The sequence below is a fragment of the Pelodiscus sinensis genome, chromosome 1, assembly GCF_049634645.1.
Source record: "Pelodiscus sinensis isolate JC-2024 chromosome 1, ASM4963464v1, whole genome shotgun sequence".
Lineage (NCBI taxonomy): Eukaryota > Metazoa > Chordata > Testudines > Trionychidae > Pelodiscus > Pelodiscus sinensis.
In genome coordinates, this window is record NC_134711.1 from 301,682,045 (window position 1) to 301,702,818 (window position 20,774).

Here is a 20,774-nt window from a genome sequence, read left to right on the forward strand (position 1 = left end):
GTTCCTATAGCCCAGCCTAGTGTCTTAGATGCCAGAGGACATTTGAAAAACTACCATGTCTGACCTTAATCCACAGAGAGATGTGAGTTTTTTGCTGTTTACATAAGTTGGCCTGATTGTAGTGATCTTGGTTATGGACTTGATGTGGCAAAATGTGGAATGACCGCCAGTCCCATTGAATCTGAGGAACCTCTTTACCTCACATGAGGTAAAAGTTCACAGAATCCAGGTCCAGGTGATTAAGCCTAGGCCAAAAAAAATTATTCATAAAAATTAAATTCATAGCAAAAGATGACCATTTACACTTCTCCATGGCAGAGCAATGGAGGAATGATTTCGGTGAGCCTGCTTATTGTCTGCTGGTTTCAGCCAGAGATACCAGCTCATGTTGCCACAAGCCTTAAACATATATACAGACAAAGAAACTACTGCAATTTTAAAGGTATGAAAGGTCAGTGCCTTCATCCTTTTCTTTCCCCTATCCCTGCTGCTTTAAAATAATTCTTTATAATTATAAATTTTAGCTGATGTGATTAACCTCTACCTTTTCCTGGCCTGTAACTTTAGATAAATCAGTCTTAGAAATGACAAACTAAATCTTCAGCCATAGTTGTCTTCAGTCCAGATACTAAGAACGGGGATGTAATAGCTCTTCAAGTGATTAAAATTTGGAGGATGATAGTCACTTCTGTCAAACATTCACCATGATCAGTAAAGAATTTAGTTTGGAGACCCCACTCATTAGTATTCTCAGAGGATTTAAGCATTAAGTGCAAGTTTTATACTTTGAAGAAACCACAAAATGTACCCACTGTTGACACTTTTAAGGCAATGAATATTCCTCAGTAAGAATCTGCCTAATGAGAGCAGGCCTTTTCTACTAACAGCTCTGAAATGTTCAGCTAAAGCTGTACGTAAATCTAACACTTTATATTATTGCTGTCTTGCTTGGTTAGAATTTCTTATAATTGCAAAAATGCTTTTTTAAAGAGGCAGCATGAAGTCTTTTGCTCTCCACGGTTGTACTCAGATATCACATATAATAAATAGTTTCATGTTCAATGGATTTTATGTATAGCAGAGTTTGGAAAGTTATTAAATACATTTTTGTTGAGAAATGAAGAAGAAAATGTGATACTGGAGCATCAAACATCTTTCATAAACACCAGAACTAATGGAAACCCTGACAACATTAAAGGCATCCAGTGAGATAAAGTGAGAAAGTTCCATAGCTTGTCAGACAACCCAAGAACTTGTTGATTTATATCTGCTGGCATCCTAAGTGAAGAAAATTGGTGATTACATGGTACGTCATGAATGTATGCCATGAGAAATATCTAGTATCTTTTGTGGTTGTGATGCTTGAGCTCAGATAACAGGCTTCTCCACCATAACAAGCTAGCAGTTTATTGTTGCAGAGCCTACTGAAGCAGTATATCGAATAAGTTATCATTGCATCAGAGGCTTAAGTCAGTTGAATTTCTTCATCATAAGGTTTATTCTGTAGTCAAGTTTCCAAGGACAACTATCCATGAGTTAGAGTTATTACATATTAAACTTTTCCAATTACTTGGTTTTATTTTTAACCAAGAAGGTGCACTGAAATACATCCAATACAATGACTTTATGCATACTTGACTAATAATGATTATTGTCACTTCCTTTATTTTGAAAATAAGTCCCATACTTCTTGACTGGCTTACAGTTTATACCTCATTTTTAAGCCGCCTTTGCCGCCACCGGTACCACCCTGCATGTGTCTAGGAGCTCTGTGGCCCATTTGGGCACATTCATGACAGGCAGAATAGGCTGCTGCCTCGGCACAGCCTATTGCTGGGTTTGTGGTGAAGTTTTCCTTTTATTATGCCTCATGCAGGTTCTGGGGCAGCGGAGGAGACAGTATGTGCTCTTCAGCTTCTTGGGCTTCTCAGTAGAATAAAAGGGATTCACTCAGGCTTATGCAATTTCTCTGGGATGTCATCTCTTAATTTGGTTAATACTACACATACATAGAACAGTAGAAATAAATAATAAAGCGACACAGACAGCGAACAAAACTACAAACAAGTGACAACACTGAAAATACAAAGGGAAGTAAAACATCAGGTGTTTGGTTCCTAAATACTCATTTAAAATACCTAACTATGCACGTGTAACAGAATTCTGTAGAAACAGAGGCAAAGTTCTCCTAGCTTCACAGTATGTGCATGTGCATGTGTGTCCAACTCAAAAATTCAGAGTAGAAGCCAGCGTACATTAAGACATGGATGGCTTTGGAGTTTGCAGACATATCCCTGTTTCAAAGAGCTTGCAAGTAAGGTATTCATCCTCCAAAACACCTAAGTACCACAGCTAGTGCTTGCTACTTATGAATCAATGGGACCACCCTGAAGAGCCAAAACTACCTCTTCCCAAACAAATTGTAAAATTTCAGTGGAAATCATTTGTCTGGAATCCAACCCTAATTGAAAGCTCAAACAAATAAACAGTATCCTTGGTAATGTCCTGCCAGTTTTAACAATTTATCATGTATTAATAAACAGAGAATTTTTTTTTTAAAAAATCATTAAAATCAGAGTTTTCAGATATCTACAACACTCCAAAAGAATTACATTGTTAAAAAAATCCTTTTCTTTTTTACTTTATGCCATTCACACCTCCTATGTAAACTTTGAAGTGTAACTATGTAAATGTCATGAGTTAGGTGTATCTACATGCTTTTGCTCTAATATTCATTCACTAAGCCACAGTCCTGCAAATGCCTATGCAAAGGAGCCATCCACATAGATAACTGTTTGCATAGTATATAATATCTATCTAGAGTAAATAGCATAAAAGCAGCTTCTTAAAGTGACACCAATTGAAATAAAATCACAGATCTGTTTCTTGCAATAATGGATTGCTGTACTTTATCCATAAGATCACCTCTATGTAGCAACATTCCCCCCATTCTTCAAAATGCCAGCAACTCACCAGAAATCTTGCCTTCCCCCTGCAGCCTGCTCTCTTCAGCAGTCTGGGGCTGGGAGAGAGTGCTGTCTCTCCTGGGAACCCGCAGCTGCAGCTCAGCTGCTGAATCCATTCATTCACCTTCCCTCCAGGGTCCAGGAAGCATCAATACCTAATTAGTGGAGCCATTCTGCAGAGGTAGGTTTGGGCTGGGGCTGCAGCTGGCCTGGAGCTTCTCTGACGGGATGGGGTGGGGTGGGGTGAGCTGGGTTCTCTGGGTAGGGGGTCTTGTGGCTCTGTCTGAGGGGAAGAGGGGGTCTCCAGGCTCTGGGAGGGTGCAAGTGGAAGGTGTGAAGCTGGGGCTAGCCTCCCCAAAGGGGGAGGGTGGCTCTGCCCCGGTGATTTAAAAAGGGTCTGGGGTGCCTAGGTGCTACTACTTGGCAGTGGCTGAGGTTTCCCTGTCTCTTAAATCATTCTTGCCCCTGGGCAAGTGCCATTTTGTCCCCCTTGTTTGTTGGTGAACCTGTTCATACTCACTTGCTCTTTTTTTTTTTTTTAAAGATTTCTCCAACTTCCAAGTTGAAGTTTTTCAACATGAAATACTTTGAGTCTCTTTTAGATTCCATGTTTCCTTTTTTAATTAGAAAGGAAATTCACTGCAAAAATAATCTTACTTTGCTGCTTTTGATCTGGAAAAAAATCTCATTTGTTGGTGTCTCATTGTAGAAGACTCTGAATTGTGTGTGGCTATGTCTACATTACACAGTTTTTCCAGGATACCAGAGGTATCCCAGGAAAACTCTGCCACGTCCAAGGGAATGCATCTGCTCTTCTGAAATTTTTTACAGAAGAGCAGATGTGGTTTTTTGGCATTCCTGTAAACCTTGTTTCATGAGGAAAAAGGGATGTGTCAAAAAAAGGGGGTTTCTGACATTTGGCCCGATGTAGATGGACCAAATGTCAGAAAAGCCACTTCCAACAAAAGAAGCGGAAAAAGGTACACAAATTGCAGTTTGCAATTTGCATACCTTTTTCTGGAAAAAAAATGCAGTCTAGACACAGCCTGGGTGAATAGGGAAACAGAGAAAAGAAGCCTATCAGCTGATCAAAGTAAAGGCCCTGAAAAACCCATAACATGGGTATCTGAGATTTTGGGTAAAAAATACAGCATGGTTTTCCACTTTTAAAAGCTGTAGAAGGGAGAGCTGGAAATAACATTCTTCAGTTCTTGGGTTAGGGAGTATAGAATTAGATAGGAATGAAGTAATGATTTTTTTTATGGATAAAAATGTATTTGAGGCCCAGTCTTGCACTCATTATTCAAGTAGAATCCCCCTTGATTTCAGTAACTCTTGGGGTTTTTTTTCGTCTTCCTTCTTGACATGGCACATGGATCATTTGTTAGGGTCATTTCATCTGGATATGCCCCACCTAATCCATTTTAGATTTCCCTGGCTTCATGGCACCTCTCTCTCTCTCTCTCCTGTTCTCTGTCTATGGCATATATCAGTTTAGTCTTTAGAGGGCAAGTTATTGACAGGGATGTTAGACAGTGTGTAATTGAATAGTCATGTAGCCGCATCAAATTTTAGTGGTTACACAATTATTTGATAATTCCCAGAGGCGGAGCCAGCAGCCAGTACTTTCCAGCTCCACTCTCAGGAACCCCCTACTATTAGAAGCAGCAGCACAGAGTGGCAGGCAAGAGTTGGTCCATGAGGGGAGCCAGTTTAAAAACCAGCTACTCATGCAGACAAGATCCATTATGCTGCCACAAGCCGCTGCCTCTGATAGAGAGGCAGCAGCATGGAGCAGCACCAGAAACCTGTCCGCAAGGGATCAAGCTCCCCACAGACAGCGACTGCTCCGCATCTCACAGAGTCTGCAGGGAGCTCGGTCCCCCTGTGGACAGAGGCTGCTCTGTCTGCAGCAAGTCTGGGCCTGTCACGGACAGAGGATGTTTTGCAGCAGCCTCTCCTAGCCCCCACCCCATGCTGCTGCCTCTGATAGTCAATTCTGAGGGGGAGCCCCAAGACTTGAGGGCCAGTTCCAGGAAAGCCGGACGCCACATCTGGCTCTTGGTCCTGAGGTTCCCTACCCCTGGTCTACACATTGACACCCCTAGTTATTGGGCTCATTATAGAGGTGTCTGGGTGAAATTTAATTGACTTTGTGCTTATAGGAAGACTGATTAGATGATCTCATAGTCCCTTCTGGGCTTAAATGCTATGAAACTCCCCTGGTTCCTCAGAATCATGGTTTAGAATCCCTGAATTCTGGATGGAAATTAGAAACAGTGCAGAACAGAATTTGGAACCCACCATAGAGGACTGGCATGCCCTATTTCAGCCCTTCTATGCTGTGTTTCTGTATATAACTCCACTAGGGTATGATTAAATACCGTAGAACTCTTTAGATTTGAGGATAACAGCTTATCAGACTTGAGACTCTGAGATGGATTTCAACAAAAATAGTGCACTAAGCTAAACATTGATGAACCTAATAACTTGGTTTATGTTTGTTTCAAAATTTCATTTTTGGCCAGTCATTCCATGTCTACTACTTCCTTTTTGATTGGTGGATACAATATGATTTCTAAGATATGTCTGTGATACCCATTTACAAATATTCTCACTGATGCCAACAGATTGTGCAGATTTGCAGCACAGTTTTAAAATGTGCTACTAATTTGCACTAATTGTAGGTACAAATCCAAGTACTTTAGCTTCTCACCACCTGCTTCAGATGCATGCACTCTGATAATCACCTGTAATTTAGTCTTTAAATTGCTTTCTCCAAAGCAGCTTGTACCTTGGCACTTGGAAAATATATGCCTTCTTCTGAGGGCAGAATATGGCCCTCTGCACTACATTCTATGATCTGCTAAATACTACTTTGTGCTGTGTAAGCAGACAAAGATAGATTAGTGGAAAATTCCCCTTGTCTCAGGGATCTCTCCACTGGAGGTAAGTTAGCAATGGAAGCTCTGCTACCACTGAAAGCTCATCACCTATTAAACCATATTGTTAGTCTTTGAAGTGCTACATAGTCCTGTGTTTTGTTTCAGCTACACCAGACTAACACTGTTACACCAGTAGTAGCATAGTGATAGAAATGTAAGGGAAGCAGGGGGCCTGCTCTAACTGTGGGGCCAGGGAGCTGAGAATCACAAAGCCACAGCCAGTTGCCTGAGGCCACAACTCTCCATTAGATCTGAGCACAGATGTGGAGAATAAGAGCTCTGGTGTTTTCTGCTTGTAAATATAGGTGCCAACTTTCTGATTTCCCCAGGGGCTTGACTCCTGCTCTTCCCTAAGCCCCACCTCTACCCCAACACCTGTCCTTCCTCTTCCCACACCTGCTTTGCCCCATCCCACCATTTCCTGCCTTCATTCTCCTCCACCCCACCTCTTCCCCCCCCTTCCACCTCCTTCCCCAAGCATATTCTTCTCCTCACTCCTCCCCCTCTCTCCAGCTCCTCCTGCATGTCACTGAATAGATAATCCATGGCGGGTAGGAGGTGCTGGAGCAGATGTGGAGAAGCTGCGTCTGCTATTTTTTGGCATGGGTGCTCCAGCCCCGGGGCACCCGCAGAAGTAAGCATTTATGCTTCTAAGTCAAAATATGATTTAAAACTTAAAATAATAGAACATGATTTTGCAAAAGAAAGCTAAGGGCAGGGGAACCGAAATCAAGGAGCTCCAGTAGACAAAGGAGGCAACCAGCCAGTCTGGTGCTGTACCCATAACATGCTAGTTTTATGAAGAGCTGGATGGAATTCTGGATGGGGACCCCACAACCAAAACCAAGGACACCATAGATAGTTCTCAGAAGAGAAAAGAGCCAGAACTACTTGTCCCAGGGTATGTCTAGACTACAGAGTTTTGTTGGAAAAATGTCTGTTTTTGCAACAAAAGCTGAGTTACATCCACTTTGCAAGCACATTCTTTCAACAGTAAATTGAAAGAACAGAGGGGTTTTTGTGCAATTGGTAATCCCCATTCTATGAGGAAGAAACCTTTTTGCAAAAGAGCTCTTTTGCAAAAACGCATGTGTGGATGGGGAAGAGGAAGTTTTTTCAGGAGAGGGAAGAGGAAAAAGCACAGGTGCCCTGGTGGCCATTCTGTCCATAACAATCACTGATTACATGCAAGATAGCGCCCAGACTGCCTGGATACTGTCTTTTGAAAAAGCGCATTCACTTTTGCAGTGTGGATGCTCTCTTGTGCAAGAAGCCTGTAGTCTAGACATAGCCCGAGATATACAACAGGCACAAGTGGATGAAGAGAAAATATGTTGGGAAAATAACACAGCGGGTCACAGACTATCCAATAAGTTCTCGGACTACATTGGAGACAACTTTTTATTTCAGAAGGTTGAAAAAGCTACAGGGGGGAAGCTGTTCTAGATTTGATTCTAACAAATAGAGAGGAACTGGTTGAGAATTTGAAAGTGGAAGGCAGCTTGGGTGAAAGTGATCATGAAATCATAGAGTTCACAATTCTAAGGAGCGGTAGAAGGGAGAACAACAAAATAGAGACAATGGATTTTGGGAAGGCAGATTTTGTTAAGCTCAGAGAGCTGATAGGTAAGGTCCCATGGGAATCAAGACTGAGGGGAAAAACAACTCAGGAGAGTTGGCAGTTTTTCAAAGGGACATTATTAAGGGCCCAAAAGCAAGCTATTCCGCTGCGTAGGAAATATGGCAAAAGACTGCTTTGGCTTAACCATGAGACCTTGCATAATCTAAAAATAAAAAAGGAGTCCTATAAAAAATGGAAAGTAGGACAAATTACAAAGGATGAATATAGGCAAACAGCACAGGAATGCAGGGGCAAGATTAGAAAGGCAAAGGCACAAAATGAGATCAAACTAGCTACGGGAATAAAGGGAAACAAGAAGACTTTTTATAAATACATTAGAAACAAGAGGAAGACCAAGGAGAGGGCAGGCCCACTGGTTAGTGAGGAGGGAGAAACAGTAACAGGAAACTTGGAAATGGCAGAGATGCTTACTGACTTCTTTGTTTCGGTCTTCACCAGAAGTCTGACGGAATGCCTAACATAGTGAATGCTAGTGGGAAGGGGGGAGGTTTAGAAGACAAAATAAAAAAAGAACAAGTTAAAAATCACCTAGAATAGTTAAATGCCTGTAAGTCACCAGGGCCTGATGAAATGCATCCTAGAATACTCAAGGAGCTGATAGAGAAGGTATCTGAGCCTCTAGCTATCATCTTTGGAAAATCATGGAAGACAGGAGAGATTCTAGAAGACTGGAAAAGGGCAAATATAGTGCCCATTTATAAAAAGGGAAATAAGACAGCCCAGGAAACTACAGACCAGTTAGTTTAACTTCTGTGCCAGGGAACATAATGGAGCAAGTAATTAAGGAAATCATCTGTAAACACTTGAAAGATGGCAAGGTGATAGGGAACAGCCAGCATGGATTTGTAAAGAATAAATCATGTCAAACCAATCTGATAACTTTCTTTGATAGGCTAACAAGTCTTGTGGATAAGGGAGAAGCGGAGGATGTGATATACCTAGACTTTAGTAAGGCGCTTGACACGGTCTCGCATGATATTCTTATCAATAAACTAGGCAAATACAACTTAGATGGGGCTACTATAAGGTGGGTACATAACTGGCTGGATAACCGTACTCAGAGAGTAGTTATTAATGGTTCACAATCCTTCTGGAAAGTTATAACAAGTGGGATTCCTCAGGGGTCTGTTTTGGGACCAGCTCTGTTCAATATCTTCATCAACAATTTAGATATTAGTATAGAAAGTATGCTTATTAAGTTTGCAGATGATACCAAACTGGGAGGGGCTGCGACTGCTCTGGAGGATAGGGTCATAGTTCAAAATGATCTGGACAAATTGGAGAAATGGTCTGAGGTAAACAGGATGAAGTATAATAAAGACAAAGGTAAAGTGCTCCACTTAGGAAGGAACAATCAGTTTCACACATACGGAATGGGAAGCGACTGTCTAGGAAGGAGCACGGCAGAAAAGGATCTAGGGGTTATAGTGAACCACAAGCTGCATATGAGTCAGCAGTGTGATGCTGTTGCAAAAAAAGCAAACATGATTCTGGGATGCATTAACAGGTGTATTGTGAGCAAGACATGAGAAGTCATTCTTCTGCTCTACTCTATGCTGGTTAGGACTCAGTTGGAGTATTGTATCAGAGGGGTAGCCGTGTTATTCTGAATCTGCAAAAGCGGCGAGGAGTTCTGTGGCACCTTATAAACTAACTGAAGTGTTGGAGCATAAGCTTTCGTGGGCAAAGACCCACATCTGACGAAGTGGGACTTTGCCCACGAAAGCTTATGCTCCAACACTTCAGTTAGTCTATAAGGTGCCACAGTACTCCTCGCCGCAGTTGGAGTATTGTGTCCAGTTCTGGGCACCGCATTTCAAGAAAGATGTGGAAAAATTGGAGAGGGTCCAGAAAAGAGCAACAAGAATGATTAAAGGTCTAGAGACCATGACCTATGAGGGAAGGCTGAAAGAATTGGGTTTGTTTACTTTGGAAAAGAGAAGATTGAGGGGGAACATGATAGCAGTTTTCAGGTATCTAAAAGGGTGTCATGAGGAGGAGGGAGAAAACGTGTTCATCTTGGCCTTTGAGGATAGAACAAGAAGCAATGGGCTTAAACTGCAGCAAGGGAGGTTTAGGTTGGACATTAGGAAAAAGTTCCTAACTGTCAGGGTGGTTAAACACTGGAATAAATTGCCCAGGGGGGTTGTGGAATCTCCATCTCTGGAGATATTCAAGAGTAGGTTAGATAAATGTCTATCAGGGATGGTCTAGACAGTATTTGGTCCTGCCATGAGGGCAGGGGACTCTTGAGGTCCTAGTAGTCTATGATTCTATGAAGAATCTGAAGAGGGCCAGAAGGTGAGAGTGAGGGTCAGTCTGGTGGCAACCTGCGCACCTGGCAGTGAGGGATTTTTCTCAAATGATGTATGAGGACCTCAGCAATTCATTGAGGAAGAAACACCATTTGTTAAGCAACAGAAGGGTTGCAGAGTACATTGCCGTGCAGGCAGGCGGAATTGTTGGCTGAGTGGGCTGGTGCTGTGGCTATGTGGGGTGGGATGGAGGTGGTTCTCTGGGGAGTAGTTGCTGTTTATGCGGGCCGGGTTGGGAACTGAGTGGGCAACAGCTATGCAAGGCTGGCAGGGAGGGGAGCACAGTATGGGGCAATCATTTCACTATGCCCAAACACAGCATCAATGCATGAATAGCAATAGAATCTTCCTAGGAAACGGTGTCAAACATTTGCCTGATGTACTTATTAAATTTTTCACAGAGATTCCATAGCAGGGCTACCTTTGCACTGCCCCTCTGGTATGACACATTCCCAAACCAGCCCTTAATGTGCGCTGTTGGAACCAAAGCAGTACACAGTTTGGTTGCATAAGGACTGGGGAGCCACCCATTCCCCTCCACAAGGTCAGCCTGGGTTTGCTTGTTAACCTTCAGAAGGGATATGTCAGTGTTTGCAGCTTGTGGACAAGTGTAGGATAATTAAAAATTGCTTGCTTGTACAAGTGGTGCACAACTGTGGTCTGTACTTTGAGGGAGTTATAACTAAAACTTTTCCCCCACCACTGCACCCCCAAATTAAAAAAACCTCACCATGAGATAGATATATCTAATACGATGTATATATAGAACTGTCTGCAGAGCAGAGGTCTGCTTGACTCCAGGAAGATCCAACAAAGTGGGATTTTTTTTTCTAGGGCCCTGTGTATTACAGACACTACTGTAAAATTTTATCATGAACAGTACAGTTCTGCTTTTGTTAATGGTTATTTTTTCAGAGCAGACCTTAAGGAGTCTGCCATCTTGGACGCCATTATCAGGCTATGTCTACACTGCAGGCTTTTGCCGGCAGAGAGTATGCTAATGAAGCGCTCATTAGCATTTGTCACACTGTCATTTGCATATTCTTTGCTGATGTTTTTTGCGCAAAAACAAGCAGGGTAGACAGGTCTATTTTGCACAAAAAAACCCTTTTGCACAAGATCCTTATGCCTCAAAAAAGGAGGCACAGTAAAATTCCAAGTCTCTGTCTACACTCGTGGCTTCTTGCATGAGAAATATGCAAATGAGGCTAAGCGTGGAATATTGCTGAGCCTCATTTGCATACCTAATGAGCTGCCATTTTTGCAGAAGAGGCTCTTGCACCAGAAGGAGCTGTCTACACATGGGTTACACATGGCGTTCCGGCCAGCTCATTGAAAAGCCGGCCGCTCAGCGCATGTGCCCCAGTGCCTGGAGGGAGACGCACGTCTGTACCGGCGGCTCCAGGACCCAAGCAGAAGGTTGGGGGCGGGGATTGGGTTGGGAGTATGCAGTACCTCCTGATACTCCGGCATATCTGATAATCTGGCACCACTTAGGTCCCAAAGGTGCCGGATTATCGGAAGTCTACTGTATAAGGATCTTGTGCAAAAGGGTTTTTTTTGCACAAAACGGATCTGTCTACACTGCTTGTTTTTGTGCAAAAACCTCTTGCGCAAAAAGCATTGTCAGAGAATATGCAAATGAAAGCGTGACAAATGCTAATGAGCACTTCATTAGCATATTCTCTGCCAGCAAAAGCCTGCATAGCCAAAGAGTACAGCAACTGAGGGGAAAAAAAAGCCCAGGGCGTGTTATGATGTTGTGAAAGATTTGTTGAGTCGCTTCTCTACTCAGTTGGAGAAGAGAACAAAGATGAGCTATGGAGAGGGAGCAAACAGAGTACAACAGGAGCAGAACAAGATAGGGTCGTTGAGCAGAAACAGGACACCACTGAATGCATGCTCCAGCTCATGCAGGACCAAAATGACATATTGAGAAGTATGATAATCCTGAACAATAGGAACATAAGGCCCCCCAGCCATAACTCTTTTCCCATCAGCCATGCCTCTACCCCACACATCATCGTGCATGGATGCAAAGATGCAATTCTGCATCCAGCAATCCTTCCTCAACATGCACATCAGAGTCCAGCAATGGTTTCGTCCCCTTGCACTCCACTCCCTGGGAACCCAGTGATGCCAGATGGATGTTAGCACAGCTGTGGAATTTTAAAAGACAATAAAAGACAAATGTCATACATGTTTCCATGAATTTTTATTTTCTGTTAAATAACCCACATCAAAATCCCTGGCCTGAATGCTTCGCTCATAACCCCAACTCACAGAAATCTCAGGCCTCCTCATTATCAAGGAAGTCCCTCAGAGCCTTCCTGATATTGATAGCCAGCCTATATAGTCCTCTGACAGCTCGAGTGTCTGTCTGGTCAAAGTGTAAGACCAAACCCCATGCCTCAGTACTCTACCCACGGGGAAGAGTTCACCATTACTCATACAGAAATTATGTAAGCAACAGTATGTGGTCTCTGCATTGGGGATATGATCCTCCAAAAGGACCAGCCTGCGAAAGAGACACCTCCATTTTCCTTTCAGTCTGCCTTAGGCACCTTCATAAACCATTTGGCAGCAGCTTAGCCTGTTGTTGAACCGCTCCTACACTAGAAAGGTTTGGCAACGAATGTGCTGTTGATATGCAGAAGTACCCAGAACTGAAAGTTCACCAAACCTGTTTTTGTTCCACCCTCTGTTGATATATCATGGTCACAGTGGTAGCTCCCCTATCAACAGAAAGAGCAAAGCAATGTGAGTAAGCATCCCACAGTGTCTAGTGCAGTAGTCCCCAACCTTTTGGGGCTGCTGGGCACCTGGGGGCAGGGTTGCGCCCAGGCCCGGGGGCAGGGCCACCCATACGCCGCACTCCTGGGGCCGGCACTGGCGCCGGCGCCGCTCCTGTGCCGCACACGTAGGGGTGGGGCTGCCCATACGCCATGCTCCTGGGGCCAGAAAACCCATGCGCTGCCTGCCCGCCACCAGCGCTGCTCGTGTGCCACACGCCCAGGAGTCGGCAGCGCCCATGCGCCACACGCCCAGGGACTGGCGCTGCTCCTGTGCCGCACACCCAGCGGTGGGGACGCCCATACACTGTGCGCCTGGGACCAGCGCCACTCCTGTGCCGCGTGCCCAGGGGCAGGGACGCCCATATGCTGCGCGCAAGGGACCAGCACAGCCCACTGCGCGCAAGGGACCAGCACAGCCCATGCACCGTGCACCTGGGGGCGGGTCCACCCATGTGCTGCGTGCTCGGGGCCAGCCCCAATCACTCAGCGGGTGTACCCCGCGGGCACCACGTTGGGGACCCCTTGTCTAGTGTCACCTTCAGTCACTAGGAACTGTGGGAATGCACAATGTAGCGCTAGGCGTTTTGGGAAGGTGAAAAACATCCCATCACCTCTTTGCTTCTCAACCCTCCTGGGGTTTCCAGCTTCCTTTCACATCACTCAAATGACAGTTCTCACTGTGAACTTCAGCACCTGCTGTGAGAAATCATGGGTCCCCCAATTCTCTCCCATGTCGTAGTCAATGTGATTAGGACATACATTGCAGCAGAGCTACTTATGCACTTAATAGCAGAGGACGACTGTGTGAGTTACAGGGACAGCAGCAAAGAGGTATTATATGGGGTGGTCACAGAGCAGCTGTGCACAGGAGAGCATCTGTTTTAGGCTAGGGAAACCAGCTCTGAGAGCTGGGATCGCATTGTCATGCAGATGTGGCATGATCAGTGCCTACAGAACTTTGGATGCATAAAGCAACCTTCCTAGAGCTGTGTGCTGAGCTGGCCCCGAACTGCAGTGCAAGGACACTGGAATGAGAGCTGTTCTCTTGGTAGAGAAACATGTTGCCATTGCTTTGTGGAAGCTGGTGACCCCTGATTTCTACCCTTTGTTACAAATCAGTTTGGAGTGGGGAAGTCTACTGTTGGGGCTGCACTTGTGCAAGTGTGCAAGGTAATAAATTGCATTTTGCTGCATAGGACAGTGACTCTGAGAAATATGGATGACATTGTGGCTGGCTTTCCTGAAATGGGCTTTCCAAACTGTGGCGGGGTAATTAATGGCACATATATTCCCCTCGTAGTGCCATCCCACCTTGCCACAGAATACATCAAAGATCACCGTGGGCGTTTCACAGAGATAAATGCAGGGTGGACTGGAAAGATGCATGATGCATGCATCTTCAGGTACAGTGACCTGTACAGAAAACTGCATGCTGGCACTATCCTTTCAGACCAGAAAATTACAGTGGGGGATGTGGAAATGCCCACAGTGATCCTGGATGACATGACTTATCCCTTACATCCCTGGCTCATGAAGCCTTACGTGGAGCATCTGGACAGCAGTAAGGAGCGATTCAACAACAGGCTAAGCTAATGCTGCATGACTGTTGAATGTGCCTTTGGTGGATTGAAAGGCCCCACATGGCCTCTGCTCCCCTTGGCTGTACTAGAGCAACTTACCACCACACATTGCTGCCACCCGTGTCACCCTCTCTCCTGCTTGCACAGCAACTTAGCCTGCATCTCTTCCCTTGCTTCATGCCTAACGCCCAGTTATTGAGAGTCCTCACAAACCTCAGTAAAATTACAAAACAAGTCAATTTAAAAACTAAACAAATTTTATTTCTTCTCAGTTGGTCTGAAAGTAAATTCTGTAAAGTTCCTCCATCCAAGGATATAGTTCTGAGAGTACAGAATCTGAATTATGTGCTGCACACCTACCTGGTTAAGATTTTCAAAAGATATACATTAGATTTACTATAGGCATTTATTTTGCTTTCATCAGCATAATATTTAAGAATCTTCATTTAAGTATGCATTTCAAATACTGTGCTATGTCTATGCTAGCTGCTGTGCATATATTGCAGTCATGAGGGAACATTGGGTAAGTTGCTTTACAAAACTGATACTTCTGTTGTCCAGCCTCCATTGTAGGGGAAAAAATTAATCTCCCACCTTTTGCTGGCATCACTTCATAGACACAAGAAGTAGGGGGAAAGCACTTTCCAGTTTTTCATAAGCTAAACTCCCCCTGCTCAATATGGGTTAATAAACTGTGAACTGCAGGTGAGAAAAGGCGAGTGAGGTAATATCTTTTATTGGACCAACTTATATTGGTGAAAGAGAGAAGCTTTTGAGCTCACACAGAGCTCTTTAGATCTGGGAAATATATTCAGAATATCACAGCTAAGTAAAAGTTGTAACAGATTGTTTAGCATAAGTAGCTAACATATATTTCAAGGAACTACTCACAGTGAAGTGAGCTGTGAACACCTCTCCAGACATAGTGGGGGCGAGGGAGAAGGGGAATCTGAGGGTGCATTAATTGAGTTATAGATTGTTATAATAAATTACTAATCCAGCAACCCTATTTAATCCATGATTGTTAGTATCTAATTATGAATCTAATTCAGTTTAGTATCCAAGTTATGCATTTAAGTTTCTAAACTCGTTTTTTGAAAATGTTGTGCAAGTTTCCCTTAAGGATGGGGACTCAGAGGTCAGATATAGAATGATCACTTTGTGAAAAATATTCCCCCACCAGGTGTTTTTGTCTCATCCTTTTTCTGTGAGAGTTCATTTGAAAGTGCCATGATTGTCTGGTTTCATCCCCATGATTGTTATTTGATCATTTTGCTGAGGTACACCACATGTTGTGATAGGCATGTGTAGGGCCCATTGCTATTGAAAGGTGTGTAGTGGAGGATGCTGATCATCACACCACTAAAGATATGTTTACAGGTTTTGCATCTGTTGTTCTAACAAGCTTTGGTGTCACTTTGAGTTGATGTGTCCTGGTGTATAGGGAGTTTGTTTCTGATTATGAGGTTGGTGAGTATGGGGTGTTGTTTGAGATGCCAGAGGGATTGGGAAAGGTTTTTTTTCAGGATGTAGTCCCCATTGAGCCTGGGACATAACTGATTGATGATACCCCATATGGGTTCCAGTTTGGGGTGGTAGATGACAACTAGAGGTGTGCCAAAAGAGGCGGGTTTATTTCTATATTGAAGCAGCTTCTGCTGGGATATTTGGGTAGCCCTTTCCATGATGTGATCTGTTTCTCTGCTGTAGCGTTTTACTTTGGTGAAAGTAATTTTGAACATATTATGGTATTTGAGTTCTTGGTTGAGATAACTGATTTCTTGGTACATTCAGTGCAGTTGCTGAATGTATGAAGGTGGGTGTTGTGATGCATGTGTTTCTTATATTGTTGTCTGTACGGGTGTTTTTCTGAAGCTGATTGTGGTGACCAGAAGTTAGTGTTAGTGTGAGAGTGTTCTAGAGACTTTAATTATTGGGTGGCCATTGTTGAAGGTGTGGTTGAAATCTATGAGGAAGCTTAAGTTGTCTATCCAGAAGATGAAGATATCATCTATGTGTCACAGGTATGTCACTGACTTTGAAGTCAGGTGCATTTTTGTCCAGAAATTCTCTTCAAGGAGGCCCACATGGGCGGCTGGTGAAGGTAGGGCTGGGGACGGGCTGCCCCCAACCCTGCCCCCAGCCCCACCCCTTCTGTCCAGCCACGCACCCCATCATGGGCCCTGAAGCACGGGGGGGGGGGGGGGAGGAGGAGGGCGTACGGTCTGAGCCTCACTGGTCTTGGAGCACAGGGAGGATAGGTGCCATGTGGTCCTCACGCTCCCTGGCCCTGGAGCCCTGGTAGGGCAGGCACTACAGTAGGCATTCTGGGACCAGAGTGTGGGTGGGGCCAGGCTGGCAGTTTGGGAAGGCAGAGCCTTTCTCCGCCTAGTATACCGGCTGCCCATGATGACCCATGAGAAGGCTGGCATATTGGGCAGCCATTTTAGTACATGCAGGTTTTCCCATGGTTTGGAAAAATGTTTGGTGTTGAATGTAATATTATAATGGGTGAGGATGCAATTGATGAGTTTGGTGGAATATTTGGGGTGGTTATATGAGGGTTTTCCATTATGCTGTAAATATCTGAGGTGGGTAGCCTTGCCATCTTTGTGAGGGATGTTGGTATTCATGGAGGTGACATCCATTGTAGCAAAAATGGTGTTCTGAGGGATGTTGTTAATGTTGCAGAATTTCTGGAGGAAGTGACATGTCTCCTGAAGGAAGCTGGCCCATTGTTTGGTGAGTGGTTTGTAGATGGCTTTTATGAGTCCATATCCTTCAGGAAAAGTGCCCTGGCCAGTTATGATGGGTCTGCCTAGGTTCTCTTGTTCATGTATCTTGAATCATATAGATCGTCCCTGTGGTGATTTTGTGGGGGATGAGGTTGTAGAATTTCTTTTGGAGTTGTTTGTGGAAGGATTTGATGACATCCTTAAATTCCTGAGTAAATTGTGGTGTGGAGATCTTCTCTGAGTTTTTTATAGGAAGCGTTGTTGGAGAGTTGTCGGTTGACCTCATTAATTTAGCCCCTTTTGTCTCTTGGTTTGATCACGTTGGTGGCTGAATTTCAAGGACTGATTGTGGTGACCAGAAGTTAGTGTTAGTGTAGGAGTGTTCTAGAGACTGTAATTATTGGGTGGCCATTGTTGAAGGTGTGGTTGAAATCTATGAGGAAGCTTAAGTTGTCTATCCAGAAGATGAAGATAGCATTGCTATCCTCTTGGTGGCTGAGAGATTGTGGAGGATGGGAAGCTTGTTAAAAATTTCATAGTCTTTTTTTTGTCTTGAAGCAATCAATGTAATAGTAAAGGGTTTGGTTTCTTTGTGGGGCAGCCAGTCAGATGATTCTTTTTTCCCTATGGCTGTTGGTGGGAACATGTTATCTGTAGGGTGGTGGTGTCATTATTGTGAAAGAATTCTCTGAGGTGGAGTTGGCAGAAGAATTTTTCTAGTTCATATTGTTAGTGTGGTATTAGGTGCTATGGTGAGGCAAAAATTGAGTCCATGGCGAGCACAGATAATTCAGCTGTAATTAGGGGTAGAGATGTAAGTGACTAGTCAACTACCCGATAAGCCTAGGCTTATCGGGTAGTTGAGTCATTACTCAACTAGTTGCTTCCTCCTGTCTTGCTGCCTCTCTATTAGAGGCATCAAGGGCAGAGAGCAAGAGCTGGTGCTGGGGGGAGCCGTCTTAAAAGCCAGTTTCCCCCAGCACCATCTCTGCAGGGGTTGGGGGGGGGGCTCAGAGGAGGCAGAGGTGCATCAGGGGAAACGGTGTGAGTGGGGACCAAAGCAGTCCCCACTCACTTGGGATCCTGACTGCTGCACCTCTTCCTTTGAAATTTACAAGAGACGTGTGCAGCTCTTGTACATTTCAAAGGCAGAGGCATAGCAGGATAGCGTGCTCCTCTTATCCACTAAACAAAATTTAACATCCCTAGTTAGGGGGGTAGTCTTGATGGCGTTGGGGTGTTATGCTGTGGTTGTTTTTTTCCCTTTCCTACCTATCACTGTGGAGTTGTTAATAGTGGCCACTTCACTTAAAATGTCTCTCTAATATTGTGGGACCAGCAGGACTACAAAACCACGTGGAACTTTGAACTGCTGGTGCCAATCGAGCTTTGAAGTCAGGCTGAAAAGGCACAGCAGCGGATTGGCAGGAAGGGAAAGAATCCTGTATTGCTTTAATGCCCTGTGATGATATACAGAAAATGGGCCAGGACAAATTTAACTGGAGAAAGGTTACTTCCATGCATTGACCACAATAAAGGTGTTTATTTTATCTGTATTTGCTGTCATAAACATTTCTGTGCATTCAATTATATGCATTGTTCTGTTTATAAAATTAGTGGGAGGTTTGTATATCTGTTGAGCAACTTCTGGTTGTTTAAATTAGATTTGCCCAGGGGCTAGTCTGGTTTATGCAGCTAACTTTTCAGAAAATGCATTAGTTTGTTTTATTCATGAACTGTGGTTTGTGCAATTATGCTAGTGCTTGCTACTTTTTTCCCTGTAGTCTTCTTTTGCTTTTCAGCCTTGCTAGCTTCAGCCACCTCCCATCTTAGTAACTTGGTGTGTGTCAAGTAATATATTAGTGTTGATATCATGTACTCTGCATGAAGAAGGAAAATGATGTGATTCTTCCCCGACCTTCCATAATCTGTACACACATTTTAACATACAAAGACAGTGATTGGGAAAACAGTGATATAAATACATGAGAAAAGCAGAGTATAGGTTTAGCTTTTAAAACGCTTCAACTCTCTCCTTGGGGGAGGCAGCCAGACTGTTCTAGAAGTATCTTGTGGCTGAGTAGTTATCTTAATAACCAGCCAGGCAGGAATTGGGATCATTATTGTATGCAGTAGTGGGAGTTAGCAAAGGAAACTAATTAGGAAAATTGGGGTAGAGAGAATACATTTGGGGTCAAATTCACTGTCAGTTTTTATTGCTCTAAGATTTTAGTTTTCCAATCATACAGACACTCAGGAGACATCAGGCTAATCAGTAGTTGCAAAAGGAGCTGTGTCCAAATCAGATGAAATGTGAGAAGTGTTGTTAAATAGAGAGAAATCCTCCCTTTTGTTACTTTCTTTTTGTGGAGCATCTGTAGACTTTCAGAGCATTAGTTAGCTCTCAGTAATTTGTATAGGAAAGTAGTAGTGCAAATCTGAAATAAAATATACATCTTTCTACATCAAGAAGTTTCTTCTCAGTCTGAAGCTCTTGTCTAGCTGCTAATTGGGCCTCCAGATTAAAATATACACTAGATTGGCTAATTTGAATATTTAAGTTATCATTTTTTTGAGGAAGTAATAGACTTGAACTGTGGATTATGGATGGGTTGGTTTTTGATTGAGCTTTTTGTTTGTCTTTTATAGCTACTTTACTTTTATTGCATGGTGATAATATAGGTTTCAGCATTTGTTTGGGTAGAGAAGTGGTCAATTGGCCTCTGAAAGCAGACCTCTAACAATTCAAAAGACTGCAAAGAATTTAGAGTTCTGTTGCAGGAAAGTACAGCAAAATAAAATGGTAACATATACATTGATATAAAAAATGAGTTGTTTTGTTGCCTTTATTGCTTTAGCTTTCATGTCAGTGATCACATATAGGCCACCCATGGGCTACAGATTTTTTCACATTTTTGCCATAGATTTCTGTTTCATTTTACTAAAACACTGGGATCATTTTCATCTTTCACCAATTTATATGATTGAATGTATCAAAACAAAGAAATATAAATGGTTTGCATTGTTTAAATTCCATTTGAAATCTACTATGGTTTTGAAAGAAATCTGATCTGCAAAAGTAGAATAATTCATTGATATTTCTGAGAAAACAAACAAAAATTGCTACTGTTTTCCTATAAGAAATGTAACACTTATGTACATGGATGCCTACCTTTTCTAGATTAGTTTATAAAAAAAATCTCTCATAGGACAAAGAAAGTACCTTTTTTGTACTTCTGTGACAAGCAATGTGCTGGGTTAGTTCATTGACACTCAGAATCTCAGTAGGCACATGGAAAATATACTTGGGATGTGTAACCATGTTATAGTAGATTTTCCTTTGTAAGAATGGCTGGCACCACAGAAATGCATGCTCTTAAATGTTGTTTTTGGAAAAGCACGTCCATTGAAAAAATCACCAAGAGAGTGTCAGTTTGCCTTCACTATCAGAGTACCTACTGAATTAGGGTACAACACCTGTTGGTTGGAGCAAAACTGTTTTTACAGCTGAAGTCTAGCAACTCAAATATTTGTTCTACAGGGAAGGGAAGAAACCACAAACACACTGGCTAATAACTTTTCATTATATCAGGATAGTTTTATTCTCTGATACTTGATTCCTTTGCATTCATTAAGGATTTTTTTCTGCAAATTGTACAAAAGCCCGTTTGAGAATTGCGCTTTGCTGGGGGTGTTGGCTTGAATTTCAGAAGGTTCCCTAGCTTCAGGCTTAACTAAGCCAATCAGAAGCTAAGCTACTGTGATTCTTCTCTGCTAGGCTAGAGCGCATTAGTTG

General features: G+C 43.2%; 1 protein-coding gene and 1 long non-coding RNA gene across 4 annotated transcripts in view; one reads left to right on the top strand and one right to left on the bottom strand.

The window, feature by feature from the left end:
* Window positions 1–3,117, bottom strand: part of LOC142826537 (uncharacterized) — a 39,874-nt gene extending 36,757 nt beyond the window's left edge. For all 3 annotated transcript variants that reach the window (XR_012900736.1, XR_012900733.1, XR_012900734.1), the window contains exon 1: window positions 2,974–3,117. This is a non-coding gene — a long non-coding RNA (uncharacterized LOC142826537). The remainder of the gene's footprint in view (window positions 1–2,973) is intronic.
* Window positions 1–20,774, top strand: part of ATP8A2 (ATPase phospholipid transporting 8A2) — a 558,954-nt gene that overhangs the window by 116,777 nt on the left and 421,403 nt on the right. The window lies entirely within an intron of this gene.